A 15,610-nucleotide genomic window follows, 5' to 3' on the forward strand; every position below is an offset into this window, starting at 1 on the left:
ACTTATACATTTAACAACCATCTTAATTTCATTTACACATGACTCCACTGAGCTAGTCTAAATTGGCAGGATCCTTGAATTTCTTTGTATTTCTCTGTATCTGATACAATATCCTTTATTGAACCGAACTTTCTATGGCCCAAAATGTTAAGCAAGCATCATAGAACAGTCTCTTATTTCTTTCTCTTTTTCTTTTCTTTTTTCATTGAGGTGGAGGTCTCTCACTTTGCTACCCAGGCTGGTCTCAAACTTAAGGGCTCAAGAGGTCCTCCCCCTTCACCCTCACAAGTAACTGGGACTACAGGTATGCAGATCTTTTTCTTTTTCAAATCTTGCTTAATGTATTGTTTATAATGAAATTATTAATTTACAGAGAATTTTCACAGGTTTTATCACTTATTCTTTATAACAGAATTACATATGTAAATACAGCCAGGGTCCCATATCCTTCAGTTCACACCTGCAGATTCAACCAACTGTAAATTGAGAATATTTTCAAAGAATATTTAGTCTCCGTGGAACATGTACAGCTGTTTTATTATTATCCCCTAAACAATACAACTACCTAACAACTACATGCATAGCATTTACATTGTACTGTATTTGGTTTATAAGAAACCTAGAGATGATTTAAAGAATGTAAGAAGATATGTGGGGTTTATGTGTAACTATTACTCCATTTTATACAAGGGATTTGAATATCCACAGATGTTGGTATCCATAGGGCGTGAGACTCTAGAACCAGTCCTCAGTGGTATGGGAAGATGACTGTGTACTGCTATTCTCCTTTTACAAAGGGAGTTGAAGTAGAATTTGTGCCCAAGATCACAATGCAGACAAGGAGAGGAACTGGGATTGAAACACAAATATCCTCATTCCAGATCTCTATTTCTTCACATTTTCTACTCTTTCTGCAAAACCTCCCCCAGACAGAGCTTTTACATACAGAGCTACAGTGACTGCCAACTCTCCTGCAGGTACCCTGTCCTACAGAAGGGTTCTACTGGTTAAGAAATATTGCAAATACTAGGGCTGGGGTATGTGGCCCAGTAATAGAGTGCTTGTGTCACATCTGCGAAGCCCTTGGTTTGATCCTGTCTTAGTTACTTCTCCCTCACTGCTGAGACAAAATACCTGACACCCAAAGTTAAAGCAGGAAAGGTTTATTTAGCTCCCAGGCTGTAGAGGTTTCAGTCCATACTCAGCTGGCTCCAAGGCAGGGTGGCATGACACACAGGCTTTACAGAGGAGAAACAGTTTGTGGCAGGCAGAAGGTAGCAAAGCAACAAGCAAGCAAGGGATGATCACAGCTCTTTCTATCCCTTACATCTAATCCAGGCTACTTGGGGAGGGTAGCACTCACACCCTTCATCCCAGCACCCTTGATCCTGGCATTGCACCATGAATCAATCCCAGTGTCACACACTCTAGATCCAGCCACCTCTGAAAAAGCCCCACCTATGATCCCATGAGGCTTTGGGGGGAGATCTAGATACAAGCCGTAACAGATCCCCAGCAGGAGAGCTAAATGTCTGATGCTGGTGACATTCAGTAAAAGAGAATGCTGAACACAGAAATACATCTTACTTGCTTCATTCCACTTTGTAATGGATATATTTACAGTCTCCCTAGTTGTGCAAACATGACTGGCCGGCCTCAACACCCATTCTCTGCTTCTGCACACAGCGCTGCACAGATAAAACTGTACTTTCCAGCTTTCCCTTAAAACAAATCCCCCCTAAAAAAAAAAAAAAAAATCCCAGATTCATCCCATTTCACCCAAAAATCCTCCAGGTGAACACTTCCGATAACAGAGATTACACTATTATACCTACTGAATTAATAATACAGGCAACTCCCTACCATCATGTAACACCCAGTGCATATTCTAATCTCTTTGATTGCTTCAAAGATATTTTTTAACAGCTGATTCATTGGAATCAGGATTCAAAATTCACATGCTACATACTGAAATCTGTGTCATGCCATTGCCTGGTTTCTTCACTCCCTTGTCTACAGAACGTCCTCTGATTGCTTCCTTATCAAGTGTTATTTGGCTTGTTTTTCTATCTCCTCCCCATACCTGTGACTGGTTGCACAGATCTGGCGGCTTGATTTTTTTGTTTTGTTTTTTGAGACAGGGTCTCGCCAGGTGTGGTAGCACACACCTGTAATCCCAGCACTCAGGAGGCTGAGACAGGAGGAATGCTGTGAGTCTGAGGCCAGCCTGCACTACACAGCAACACACAAAACAAACAAACAAAAAAAAAAAAACAAAAAATCAACAGACAGAATCTCACTTTGTAATTCAGGCTGGCCTTGAACTCTCAGCATTCCTCCTGCCTCAGTCTCCCGAGTACTGGGATTATAGGCATGCATTGCGATGGGAGGGAGGGAGGGAGGGGGCTTGACTAGATTCTGTTTCGATTCTTTTCAACTGGAAACCCTGAGGGTCATGATGTGTGCACCCTATTTCATCACCGTATAAAATCCACTAGGAAAATGTCTACTGAATCACCATGTGTGTAAGTGATGTAAGGGTTACAAAGCAAAGTTTTTCCAAATAAAGTGCTTACAAACTGTCCATCCTGGTTATTAATTACCCTATGATGGCTACATTTTTATTACTTATTTTTTTTTTTGTCTATTTGAGACAGGGTCTCGCCATGCAGTTCAGGCTGGCCTTGAGCTCTTTGTAGCCCAGGCTGGTCTCGAACTCACAACGATCCTCCTGCCTCAGCCTCCCCAGTGCTGGGATTACAGGAGTGAGCCACCACACACAGCATTATATTTTTAATCACAGGAATATTTCCAAATGAGGTTTTATATTTATCCTCTACTTTCAACAGTATGTTTTATTTCTTTAAAGTGCACATAACTGTAGATTTCTCCAAATATTGCTTATTAGAATGGAAAGTACATTATTAGTTCTCTCCCTCTGTATTACAAAAATTTCAAGCGCCAAATACAAGTAATTAATGCAGATAACTGCAATAGTCCTCAACAGCACAACAAGCAACACACTGAAAATATAAGGGACTTGATTTATCACGAAATTAACATCAAAAATAAGATACACCAAGTTCAAGATCTGATTTCTAGTGGTCAGATATGATACTCAGCGGATTCCTAACTGGCGCTAGGTAACACGACAAAATAATACCGGATGAATGATCCACTGAAAAATTTCTCTGGTGCCGCTCATAAGCAGCAGGTCGAGAATCTCCCTTGCAGCCCCGTGTAAGGGAAAGATCCTTACACGAGGAAGAGCAGAGTTAAGTGTCCTGGTTCTGATCAGGTGGGAATCTTAAGGAGAAGAGGGCGCGCGATGGACAGGGGGACGCACACTCGCACACCGCGCCCCTGACCTGAGCGCCGAGCGCGCCGTGCAGAGGCACTCAGCACGCGCCCCGCCTCCGCCGCACGCCGCTCGGGACCGGCCGGCCGCGGAGGTCTACAGGGACTGCGGGTCCCGCCGGCTCCGCCCCCTCGGGGCCGCGCCTCGCTCTCCGGCGTCCGCTGTCCGCCACGCGCACGGACGGCGCAGGACTCACAGTCAGTCTCTAGTTCGGACTGCCAAACTGACTTTCCAGACTGTGGGCACCGACGCGACGAACACTAGCGTCCGCGCCGTGCAGAGCCCCCGCCCGGGCGGGCACGCGGCGGGCGAAGCCCCAGGGCGCCTGGACGCCCGCGCGCCGTCAGACCACTTCTCCCACACGCCCCATGCTGGGGTCCCAGGCGGCCACACCAGCGTCGCCATTACTCCAGGGGAAGCCGGGGGTTCACTCGAACTCCAATTTTCCTCCCTTACCGCGCGAGCTTTACTCGGCGTCGGGCGCTGCTGCCTCAGGCGCCGCACACTCAGCGGCCACCCGCGACCCACGGGATTCACCTTCGCCGCGGCGCAGGCCGAGGGCGGGAGATCTCGCGCGATCTGACGGGAAGCGAGGGGCCGCGCGGCCCTCCGAGCCCACTGCGCAGGCGCAGAGTCCCGCCGCGCCCCCTGTCTCTCCCTCCTCTGTGTTTGCTATGTTCCAGAGAGGCGTGGGGGAAGTACAGAGTTTCGAAAGACGAGTCACAAGTGTGAGCAAAGGGCGTTAATAGGTTACCCAGGGTCGGTGCTTTGTGGCCCCGCGCCTGCCGAGAGCGCATTGCTCGGCCTGCCCGGGCGTCCGCATGCAGCCGCGCTTGACGCGTTTCCCTCGCGCTGCGGGCCCCGCGAGCCGCGGGCGGGACCGGCGGGCGGGCGCTCGCTTTGCGGGTGGGGACGCTGGCGCCCGGGGGGCTGACCGCGAGCGCCCGCCGCTCACGTCCGCCGGCGGGGAGGGTGCCGGGGCCAGAACCCTCCCGCGCGTCTAGGGCACGATTCAGTATTTTCTTTTCCCAGAGCGCCCCGAATTCCTCAAAACTGGAGTATCTGATGCGGGCAGATTTCTCGGTTTCGTGAATTAGTATAGCAGGTGCCTCCGTTACGCCGGGCTGGGTGGAACAATCACAAGCACAAATCACGGAGCACAGGACCGAAGAGACGGCTGGCACGGAGCTCCCTGCGCGGGCAAGGGTCTGGGTAGAGGCTTCTGGATAGAACCGGGGGGGGGGGCGGTACTGGGCACTGAACCCGACGCTTTTGCACTGAGCTACAGCCCCAGCCTTTTTTTTTTTTACAGTTTTTTAAATGATGAGACAGGGTCCAGACAAATCTCTAAATTGTCCAGGCTGGGCTTGAAATGTACAACCCTACCACCTCAGCCTGTAAGCGTCCTGGTATTACAGACACGTGCCACCATGCTGGACTTGCAAATACTTTGAGGCAGGAATTAATTTTTTGAGACAGAGGCCTCACTGTATAGTCCATACAAGCCTTGAACTTGCTATGTAGGCCAGGCTGGTCCGGAATGGGAGATGCTCCTACCTCAACCTCTTGAGTGGCAGAATTGCAGGCTGTACCTCATCTTTTTTGTCTGTCGTGTAGGGAGACCTGCAATAACCTTTTATTATAATAATTTGAACCAGTGCATGAAAAAGAAAATGCTCGGATTAAAAGTAATAGAAAATAAAGGTATTCTAAAATTTGATTTAAAAAGAAGTCTCAGCCGGGTGTGGTGGCTTATGCCTGTAATCCCAGCACTCAGGAGGGTGAGGCAGGAAGATCGGTGAGAGTTTGAGACCAGCCTGGGTTACAAAGTGAGCTCTAGGCCAGCCTGAACTACACAGTGAGACCCTGTCTCAAAAAGACAAAACAAAGTCTTTTGAAGTACTAAAACCAAGCCGAAACAAAACAAAAACCTTACAGTGTTAAATTAGTTCTGGCTTTCTTGATTCTGGAATTAGTGAATTCCTTGTAATAAGTGTGATTTTTCTCCCTAGAATGAGTTGATTCCCCCCCCCCCATAACGGGTATCAAACTCATGACCTTGCGCTTGCCAGGCAGGCGCTTATGCCACTGAGCTATATCCCCAGCCCTAGAATGAGTTTCCATCTGCAAAAATTCAAGGAATGAGTGGAGGATTTACAAGTATATTTTAACCTTGTTTCTCCTCTATTTCTTGTTTTGTTTGAGACAGGGTCTCCCTGTGTAGTTGACGCTGGCCTCGAACTCACTATGTAGCCCAGGCTGACCCTGAACTTGCAACAATGCTTCTGGCTCAGCCTCCTAAGTGTTGGGGTTATAGGGGTGTGTGCCCCCATGCCCGGTTTTTCTGCTCTCCTTCTAAGGTTTCTCTAACACTAAGGATTACTGAGATTTATGAGAAATCTCTTTTGAGTTAGATAATGCCTTGTGTAATTTTTTCCCCTATATGATCTTATTTTCAAAACAACCCTCTTATTTTCATTTTACAAAGGAGGAAACTAAGGTTAAATCAGTTGAACATTAAATTAGATTAAGTAACCAACAAGTAGAGCAGCAAGTTCTACCTGGTCGAAGCATCTCACCCTTCTGATGCATTCACCATAAATTTGGAGTTGCTTTCTTTTCCTTCTCTGCAGACTTCATCCTGCCTCTTCCATCATTCAAACAGTTTCTGAAATAATCACTTCCCAGACTTAACTAGAGACACGTGTCAATTATTCTCATCTCTACTGTATCCAAAACTGCTGTGCTATATATTTCACTCAAGCGTGGTAACATTTGCTCTGATGTTTGTATATTTATTTGCTAAATTATTTTTTAAATTAAAATGACTTCACATGACTTCCTGTATAGTCATCTCTGTGAGATTGCAAATTACTACAAAGGGACTCAAGGGTACGCAACCTGAGTAGTGTATAGCACTCACTGCAATATCAGCCATAATTTGATGCTAAATATCTTTTCACGGAAGTGATAATTGTTCATAATGACATAAATGTAAACCTAAACATACATCCTAGAGAAATAACACAACAAGGCAGTAAAGGAAAACCACACCCACCTCCCCATTAGTCCTCATTTCTCATTTCTCACTGGTATGATACTTGGGTTTGTGTATTACTGACTTTGTTTTCCTCAACTTCCCAGGACCTTCTATTAAATTAAGCCTAGAAGAATATGCTTGATAGCTGTAGGCTGCATAGATAAGTGGATTATTAGACCTTCATATGGATAGATTTGTCTCAGGTTCATAGGAAATACATCAAAAACTTATGCTAGCTGAGCTTGGTGGTGTACGCCTGTAATCTCAACTATGCAAAAGTCTGAGGCAGGGGAATCACAAATTTGAGACCAGCCTGGGCAATTTTCCTTGTCTCAGAATAAAACTTTATAAGGGCTGGGGGTGTAGCTCAGTGGCAGACCACCTGCCTAGCATGCATGAGGCTCTGGCTTCAATCTCTAGTACTGATAAAACTTAAAGCAAATAAAACAAAACAAAATATGCTAGAGCTAATTTTTCCAAAATGTTTTAGCACTGCATACCCAATAGAAGTCACTCCCGCCCCTCCGCTAACTTCTGGCAACCACTACTCTACGTTGTTTTCATGTATTTGCCTTTTCTGGACATTTTATATAAGGGGGGTTAAGCAATATGTTATAGCCTTTTTAAAAAATTACTGTTATTACTCTGAATTTAGTTCCACAGTTGATAAATACTGTAACTAAATTCTGAATTCAGGCATAAATAAATATACTTTTTTTCTTTTTGGCAAAACAGCATTTCTTCCTGTTACAGAGTGGCTTATCTGGAAAGCCAACACTGAGGAGTTGTGTGTACATATGTTCATGAGGGATACCTGTGGGATCAGACACGGAAGGAAGAAGGAAGCAGCACTGGGCAGAGGAAGCAGTTAGACTCCACCACAAGGCAATTCCCCAAGAAGTTTGGAACTGAAATGGTCAGAGGCATCTTGTGTTGGACTTGAAGTTTGTCCTCTACTTTTTCTTAAAGTCACTATAGATAATGTAGCTCAAAATTGCGCAGCATAATTCTGTATCTGCTATTGGCATGACTGATCTTTTTAGAGACTTTAGTGCAGTGAAGTCATTATTTCAGTTTTATTAAATAAGAGCCTAAAACCTCTTCTTCCACTTCTGCCATTAAAGTTTGCCTCCGCCATCCTCCTTTTCCTTTATAATGCTGACTACTGAAATCCAGAACTTGACCTTAAAAATGCACAGTCTTCAAAATTAGCAAAATGATTCTCAGAAAGAGGAATGAACTCTGAGTTCGAATGAACTCTTTCTGAGATCCTGAGTTCGATTCCCAGTACCAAAAAATAAAAAATAAAAATAAAAGCTTGAGACTATAATATATATTGTGACAAGATTGCAGGGAAGCCAGTACTCACATTTATGATTGATTGGAACGAGACATGAATGGATCTCTTATGAGGGAAATTTGACAATTTCTTTGTATCGTTGTTTGCTTTTTGAGATAGGGTTTCACTGTGTTGCCCAAGCTGGTCTTGAAGGTCAGGGACTCCATGTAAGGGAAAATCCACTGCAGCTAGTGATAGAGACCTTTCTGAGTCAAAAAACCACTTCAAAAAAGATTCAAATTTAAAGCATACACACCTTAATTCATAAAGCAGTTGCTGGAGCACACACCTATAATTCTAGTAATCAGGAGGCAGCAGCAGGAGGATTGTGAGTTCAAGGTCAGCCTGAGCTACATAGAAAGAGACTGTCACAAAAAACTAGAAAAAATATTGTAACTTACCAACATGACTGGATATGTATATAATATAAATCTGCCTTTAAAAGTTCAGTTTGACAAAAAGAAGCTTTGAAAAACTCCTTAGAAGTTTAGAGATTTCTTAGGATGCCATGTGAAAATAACCTTCAAAGAAAAACCTTTGGGGGCTGGGGACGTAGGTCAGCAGTAGAGCACTTGCCTAGCATGCGTGAGTTCCTGGGTTCCGTCCCAGCACCACAAAGAGAGAGGGAAAGGGGGAGAGGAAGGATGTAAATGAACCCAGGACGGCTCGCCTGGGTTGCTCCACTCGGGGTCCCTGCAGTCAGGCTGCCATCTCATGAGAAGACTGAGCAGGGCTTTGCTTCAGGCCTTCTTATGCGGCCCAGGACTCCACGCGGGCTGTTGCGTTTGTGGAAGCCCTCAGTTCCTACAGGCCATTTCAGTGAAGCGAGCCAGCAAGTAAATAACAACATCCAGTTCCTAAAATCCTGCTGTTCCCACAGCAAGCAGGCCAGAGGAAGAGGAAGAACTCACTCGAGGTAGAACCTGCAGTCTTTTTATCTTTAAAACATTTTTGGTGCTGGTGACTGAACCTAGGTCCTCACACATGTTAAGCATGTGTTCTACCACCGAGCTACATGCCCATCCCCTCATCCTGATTGTAAAGGAATTTTATGATTTTTGTTACTCCATTTTTCCCATTTATCTTCTTAAACTGAACCCCCACTAAAAGGCTTTGACATCATTAGGACTACGGCCTATTGCCAGGAGAACATAAATTTGGGATGCATAAAGGATAAGATAAATTCAAGATTTAGATAAGATCTTTTTTATTTTTGAGTATTTAGCATAAGTAAAAAGAAAAAGGAAATTTCTCCACATTTCCAAGAGATAGTTCAGAATTCAAGAAGAAACCATGAAGATAAACTTCAGGTTGCAATAAAGAAATTCTTCTAGAAACCACAATAAGCTGTGTATCCACACCTCTGTGGATTCAGGGTCAGGTACTCCATGTAAGGGAAAAATCCCAAATTTCTAGGATAGAGATTGGTCTACCCTGGAGTGGGACCACCATGACCACTGAGAAACCTCCACATGGGAGGAAGGGTCTAGGAAAGGAATATGGTCATCTGCAAATGGAAAAGATCCCAGTATTAGCTCTTCTCTGACAAACCTACCATAGGCCCCATTTGTAGAACTTTAATGTTTTTAACTGGGAAAGTGGTACAATTAAAGTGGTGATGTTACCTTTCAGTTTCTTTTATTATCTGACCTTAAATTTTTTCCTGTAAAAATAAAGAATTCTTGCCAGACGTGGTGGTACATGGATGTAATCCCAGCACTCGGGAGGCTGAGACAGGAGGATCCTGAGCTGGAGGATCCCAGCCTGGGCTACATAGTGAGTTCAGGGCCAACCTGAACTACCTAGCAAGACTCTGTCTCAAAAAAAGCAAATGATGGGCTGGGGATTTAGCTCAGCGGCAAAGCACCTGCCTGGCAAGTGCAAGGTCGTGAGTTCGGTTCCTGGTACCGGAGAAAAACAAAACAAAACAAAAAAAAGCAAATGATGAACTGGGAGACAATATTTGAAATATACATCAGAGCAGTGGCCAATGTCCTGAATTTACAAAGAGCTTCTAACAGTTGAATGAAGGGAGAGAAAAGCCCACCAAAAATCCAATTAAAAAATTTTAAAAAGACATATATGATTCATAAGAAGGGATAGGGATGTATTTTTTAAATATCAACTTCACTCACAAGAGAAATGCAAATTGAAGCTTACCATTTCTTACCCACAAGATTGGATAAAATTCAAAAGCTCGACAATAAGACCATTTTCAAGACAAAAATAAATAAATAAAAGTTTTTTTAAAAGCTTGAAGGGGCTGGGGACATAGCTCAGTGGCACAAGAGCCTGCCTGGCAAGCACAGGGTCCTGAGTTTGATTCCCGGTACCAAAAAATTAAAAATAAAAGCTTGAGACTATAATATATATTGTGACAAGATTGCGGGGAAGCCAGTACTCACATTTATGATTGATTGGAACGAGACATGAATGGATCTCTTATGAGGGAAGTTTGACAATTTCTTTGTATTGTTGTTTGCTTTTTGAGATAGGGTTTCACTGTGTTGCCCAAGCTGGTCTTGAACTCATGGACTCAAGTGATCCTCCCACCTCAGCTTCTCACATAGCTGGGACTGTAGGCATGCACCATCACACCCAGTGATTTCAGTAGTTTCTAATAAAATATATGTACATTTATTTCAGTTCAGCAATTCCACTCTTTTAAATTACCTAGAATTTGCTTAGATATAGGTAGGTAGGTAGGAAGAGAGATAGATAGACAGAGGTTGACATGTGCTTTACAGCATTATTTATAATGTAAGATATTGGAAACCACGTAAATATCCAGACTAGGAAATTGGTTGAATAAATTATGTTACATCTAGCATCTGGAGTATTGTACAAATGTAATAAAGACCATGGAAGATCATTGTGAACTGATAAGATTTCCAGCAAACATTATTAAGTTTAAAAAAAAAAGCAAAGTGCAAATGATCATATATGGGATGCTATGATTTTGTTTCCATGTGTGTATAGGTTTTGAGACACGGTCTCACTGTTACTCAGGCTGGTCTCAAGCTCATGGGCTCATGGGATTTTTTTCTGCCTCAGCCTGCCAAGGAGCTGAAACTACAGGAACGTCCAACTGTGCCTGGCTTCTAAGTCCTCTTTTTAAACCTATTTATTTATTTATATTGGTGCTGGGTATTGAACCCATGGCCCTGTACATGTTACAAGCACTTTACAACTGAGCTCCATTCCCAGCCCTAAGTCCTCTAGTTAAGAAAACATCCATATAGGGGCTGGGGATTTAGCTCAGCGGCAAAAGTGCCTGCCTGGCAAGTGCAAGGTCGTGAGTTCGGTTCCTGGTACCGGAGAAACAAAAAAAAAAAAAGAAAACATCCATATAAATAACACATTAAAAAGAGAAGTCAGAAGCTGAGAATGGTGGTGCACATCTGTAATTCCTGCACTTGGAGGCTGAGGATGGACTGTCATGAGTTAAAGGCCAGCCTGGGCTATATAGAAAGACCCTGTCTCAAAAAAAGAAAAAGAGGCCTGGCATGGTGGTGCACACCTGTACTCCCAGCACTTGGGAGGCTGAGGCAGGAGAACTGCTGTGAGTTTGAAGCTAGCCTGGGCTACATGGTGAGTTCAAGGCCAGGCTGAATTACATAGACCCTGTTTTCACAATAAATAAATAAAAGAAAAATTAAAAAGTCAAGGAGTGGGGATATAGTTCATGTTGGAGTGCTTCCTCGCATGTGTGAGGCCCTGGGTTCAATAAAATCACAAAAACATAATATTGAATAGAAAAATCAAGTTATAGGGGCTAAGCGGTAAAACTCAGTGGTAGAGTATATGCTTAGCATGCAGGAGGCCCTGGTGTTCAATCCAGGGAGAGAAGCACATTACAGAGGGAAGAGCAGCACACTTACATAAAGTTTAAAAACATGTGAAGCAGAGCTATCCTATCCCATGCATTGTCTATAGATGCAACTTACATTGTAAAAAGCATTAAACTGCAAGGGGATGATGAACTCCCCATCCATAGTAAGAATGGCTATTTCTGAAGGGAGAGAAGTAAGGTTGGTTGTTGTTGTTGTTGTTTGGGTTTTTTTCCGGCACCGGGAATCAAACTCACAACCTTGCCCTTGCCAGGCAGACACTGTGCCGCTGAGCTAAATCCCCAGCCCCAAGAGAAGTAAGATTGGGCAGGGGGTACAAATACCATTGTATTTATAATATTGTACTTCTCAAAATGAACAGTGAGTACCTGGGTGTTTGTTATGTTATTCAGTAAACTCTTTAAATTCATAAAATATTTTATGATACCAAAACTTTTTAAAAGGGATAGCTCTGTGATAGAATGTTTTCCTATGATGTGCAAGGCCTTGGAGTCCATCCCCAACGTCAAAAAGTAAATAAGTAAGTACATTTCTAGATGCATTATTTTATTTTGTTTTTTTGTTTTTTGTTTTTCTTCCGGTACCAGAAATCGAACTCACAACCTTGAGCTTGCCAGGCAGGCACTTTGCTGCTAAGCTAAATCCCCAGCCCCTAGATACATTATTTTAAAGCGGTCAGGAGAGTCAGAGTTACATTACAAAGAAAAAGGTTAGATTGGCTTATAGAGCACACAGGTATCTGTTTAGAATGAGACTTAATTTACTCAAGTTTTATCTGAGGCGCCCAGAGGCCTTACATTTGTGTGACTCACGTCATCCTCCACAGCCCTTCATATTTCTGCAGCCTTTTCTGAAAAGCTTCGCACATGGTAGCTCTATGTTGGAAGACAAGTTGTGGGGCTACTAATATCAGGAAGAGCTAGGAAAGACTTTGAAATGGACAAGAGATCGATGTGAGCAAAAGCAGATTGGAAATGACCAAAAGAAGGCAGGTAGCCCGTCAAGCAGGTTATTTCATCTTTCGTACTCTCGTAGGCGTTCTACAGTTCTGCCTTGGCAAAACACTGATAACAGTGCGAATAATTCTGATTCCTGGAAATGCAAGTGCAAATTGCTCCCAGACTGCTATTGATCTGTGCCCTTCACCCAGGAAGTCAGGGTCACACCCATTAAGCGAATTAATCTCTTCATTGCTGATTATCCGTATGGGTGCCTTTGGATTATCCAAGAGTTATCTGTAATATCTTTCTTGTTGCCTCATCAATTAATGAGTTAAATAAAACTTTTAACATTAGAGTCATCATTTGACTTCTTTAAAATGATTATTATATAACAGAAGGAAAGGATGTGCTTTCATTTCACCTCTGCTACTGAAGTTCAGCAGACAACAGCTCCAAAGTAAGCACTTTGGCTGGCTAGGTACTTTGAACTCCAAAGCAATTAGTAGAAACCAGAACGCTTCTTCCCCAAAGCAAGCCACAGAAACGAGAGCCGCTCTCCTCTAAGCAGGCTATAAAACCTGGGAACATCACTCGGTCTTCCTCCGCCTTTTTACCAGGACCTGCCCGACAGTAGGTTGAAGACCCTCCTTTATATCAGAGGGGTGTTGCTCTGTGCCTGGGAGGAGAAAAGGCTAAAACTGAGAGGCGAAGAAGGATTCCAACAAACAGGGCTTGCTGGTTTCCTCAGTCTATCACTATTATATCGTACCTATTGTCCAGTTGTATTTCTGCATGGCTGTCCCTACTTTATTCAACCTGCGTAGGAAATAGACATTTTCCCTGTGTCTTTGGGTCTTCGTTCTGAAGGCATCCATGTCATGTAGACTACGATTAAGTAAATTTGTTACGCTTTTTCCTTGTGTGTGTGTGTCTGTGTGTGTCTGTGTGTGTCTGTGTAGTATCAGGGATTGAACCCAGACTGTCACACTGAACTACATTGGTTTTACATTGAAACAGGTCTCACTAAGTCACCCAGGCTGGGCTGGAACTTGTGATCCTCCTGCCTCAGCCTTACCAGCATGTGCCACCATGCTCAGCACCTGTCTTTGTTACAGGAGTGTCAGCTGTACCATGCAGAGGGAGGAAACACACCTTTCTGTTCCTGCACTGCCAAAGCATACATATTGCACAATATATGAGACAGCTATTTTATTTCTGTAGAATTCAATTGCCTTTTTTTCTCCTGTGCTTTTCCCACTTTTTTCTTTTTTCTTTTTTTTCCCGTACTGTACTGGGACTTGAACCCAGGGCCTTGCACTTACTAGGCAGGCACTCTACCACTAAACTACATTTTCAGCCCCCTTTTTAAAAATTTTATTTTGTTTTCTTTTTGTTTTTTTTTTTAATTTTAAAGATAAAAGGAGGGAAACATTAACAGACATACAACATTTTACAACATATCACAAGCACAATACAGACAATACAGAGTTACAAACAAAGTGGTAGGGAATTAACAATGGTGGTTGTATTACATATTGATACCTTCAAAGTGGCTTCTCATGAAAACAGATATAGACATGCAATACTGGTCAACCAAAGACTCATTGACAGTTTCTTTCAGCATAGAAATAGAAGACAGAAGAACAACCATGTTAACTATCCTGTATATACATACATACAAAATTTCTCCTTCTTTCCCTTCTCTTTTCCCACATCCCGGAAGCCCTTTACTCTTCAGTGGTTTCCTATCATTTCACAGTGTCTATCATACCTCCGAGTTGTGAAGCAGGATCTCACTCACCTGCTCAGGCTGAACTCAAATTTGCGATCCTCCCATTTCCCAACTGGCTGGGATCACAAGCATGCGCCAACACACCTGGCCGCCTCTTCTCTTCCTCCTGCTCCTCCTTGTTGAGAGTTTTCAGAAACCTATTTTCAAACCTTGACTCCTTGGTCCTTTAGTAACTGGAAATGTAACAAATATCCTTTGCTACGAAAGTAATCCATCAGATTTTCTCTGCGATTGAGGCCAATTTACATTTACGACCTATGTGAAAATTTGAAGTAAGAAGTTTAAAACAGACCCATTTCCCGCTTCTTTCTCTTCAGCCGCCCTCTTCCTGAACTGGACCTTTGCTTTTCACGCTGTAAATGTGTGTTAGATATTTATCAAATTAATACATGATCGGGTATCTATTTTGTGCTTACCACCACAGAAGGCGACAAGTCACATGTCATAAAAATACAAGTTACAGTCCTTGAGCCTTGGAAATGTGCGATCCACTGGGAAGGTAGGTTTACCAAATGCTCAGTGCGAAAGTGAGCAGAGTGAGCAGCAATAAATGTTCCACTGATTCTTTCACCGAGCGGATAATTACAGCATCCACCGTCTGTTATTGCGGGCCCTGTCACACACAGGAGTGAGCAAGGCCTGCACAGAGCTCCCTACCCCGAGCTTGGTCTGGTGAGGGCCTGGACAGGAGATCGGGCAGCTGCAGTCCTGCATCTCCAGGCCTACGCTAGTGGGGAAGGACAGGATATTCAGGGAGCAAATAAGAAGAGAACCTGATCAGGAGTGAGCGGTGCGGAACGACCTTGGTGCGAATGAGATCTAAGCTGAATCTGAAAGGCATCAGGGCAAAGTAGCCCGTGTTGGTGGAAGGACCACAGTGAGAGATGAAAACCAACTCAGACTGTGGAGACCTCACCTATTCAGGTCTCGAGGGAAGAGAAAGCGAGGTATGCTGAAGCAGCTGGAAGAAGTTCAGGATGACTAAGGCAAGGAATTTGAGGGAGACAGGCGGGAAGGGTTGCATCCAGAGAGATGCAGAGAGACGGGCTTCTGTGGAACTTTGTCAGCTGTGTCACGAAATTTCAACTGTACTCTAGGTGTGGTGACGCACACCTGTAATCCCAGCACTCTGAAGCTGAGGCGGAAGGATCTCCGAGCCTGGGTAATTTAGTGAAGCTTGGCCTCAAAAAAAAAAAAAAAAAAAGGTGGCTGGGATGCAGCTCAGTGAGAAATCCCTGGGTTTAATCCTTAATACTGAAGGGAGAAAAGGAAGGCATATATTTGTATCT

At 43.6% G+C, this 15,610-nt stretch overlaps 1 protein-coding gene and 1 long non-coding RNA gene across 2 annotated transcripts in view; one reads left to right on the forward strand and one right to left on the reverse strand.

Annotated features, from left to right (window-relative positions):
* Ptgr2 (prostaglandin reductase 2) overlaps nucleotides 1-3,921 on the reverse strand; it is a 30,232-nt gene extending 26,311 nt beyond the window's left edge. The window contains exon 1 of the mRNA XM_005409413.2: nucleotides 3,815-3,921. The gene's annotated coding sequence lies outside the window, so the exon portion shown is untranslated. The remainder of the gene's footprint in view (nucleotides 1-3,814) is intronic.
* A 75-nt stretch (nucleotides 3,922-3,996) lies between these two features.
* On the forward strand, nucleotides 3,997-15,127 carry LOC106147152. The gene is made up of 4 exons (XR_001231921.1): nucleotides 3,997-4,086; nucleotides 4,391-4,570; nucleotides 7,134-7,314; nucleotides 14,746-15,127. It is a non-coding gene; the product is annotated as an uncharacterized LOC106147152 (long non-coding RNA).
* The last annotated feature ends 483 nt before the right edge of the window (nucleotides 15,128-15,610 follow it).

Source organism: Chinchilla lanigera, unplaced genomic scaffold (assembly GCF_000276665.1).
Source record: "Chinchilla lanigera isolate Chin_1 unplaced genomic scaffold, ChiLan1.0 scaffold00122, whole genome shotgun sequence".
Classification (NCBI taxonomy): Eukaryota; Metazoa; Chordata; class Mammalia; order Rodentia; family Chinchillidae; genus Chinchilla; species Chinchilla lanigera.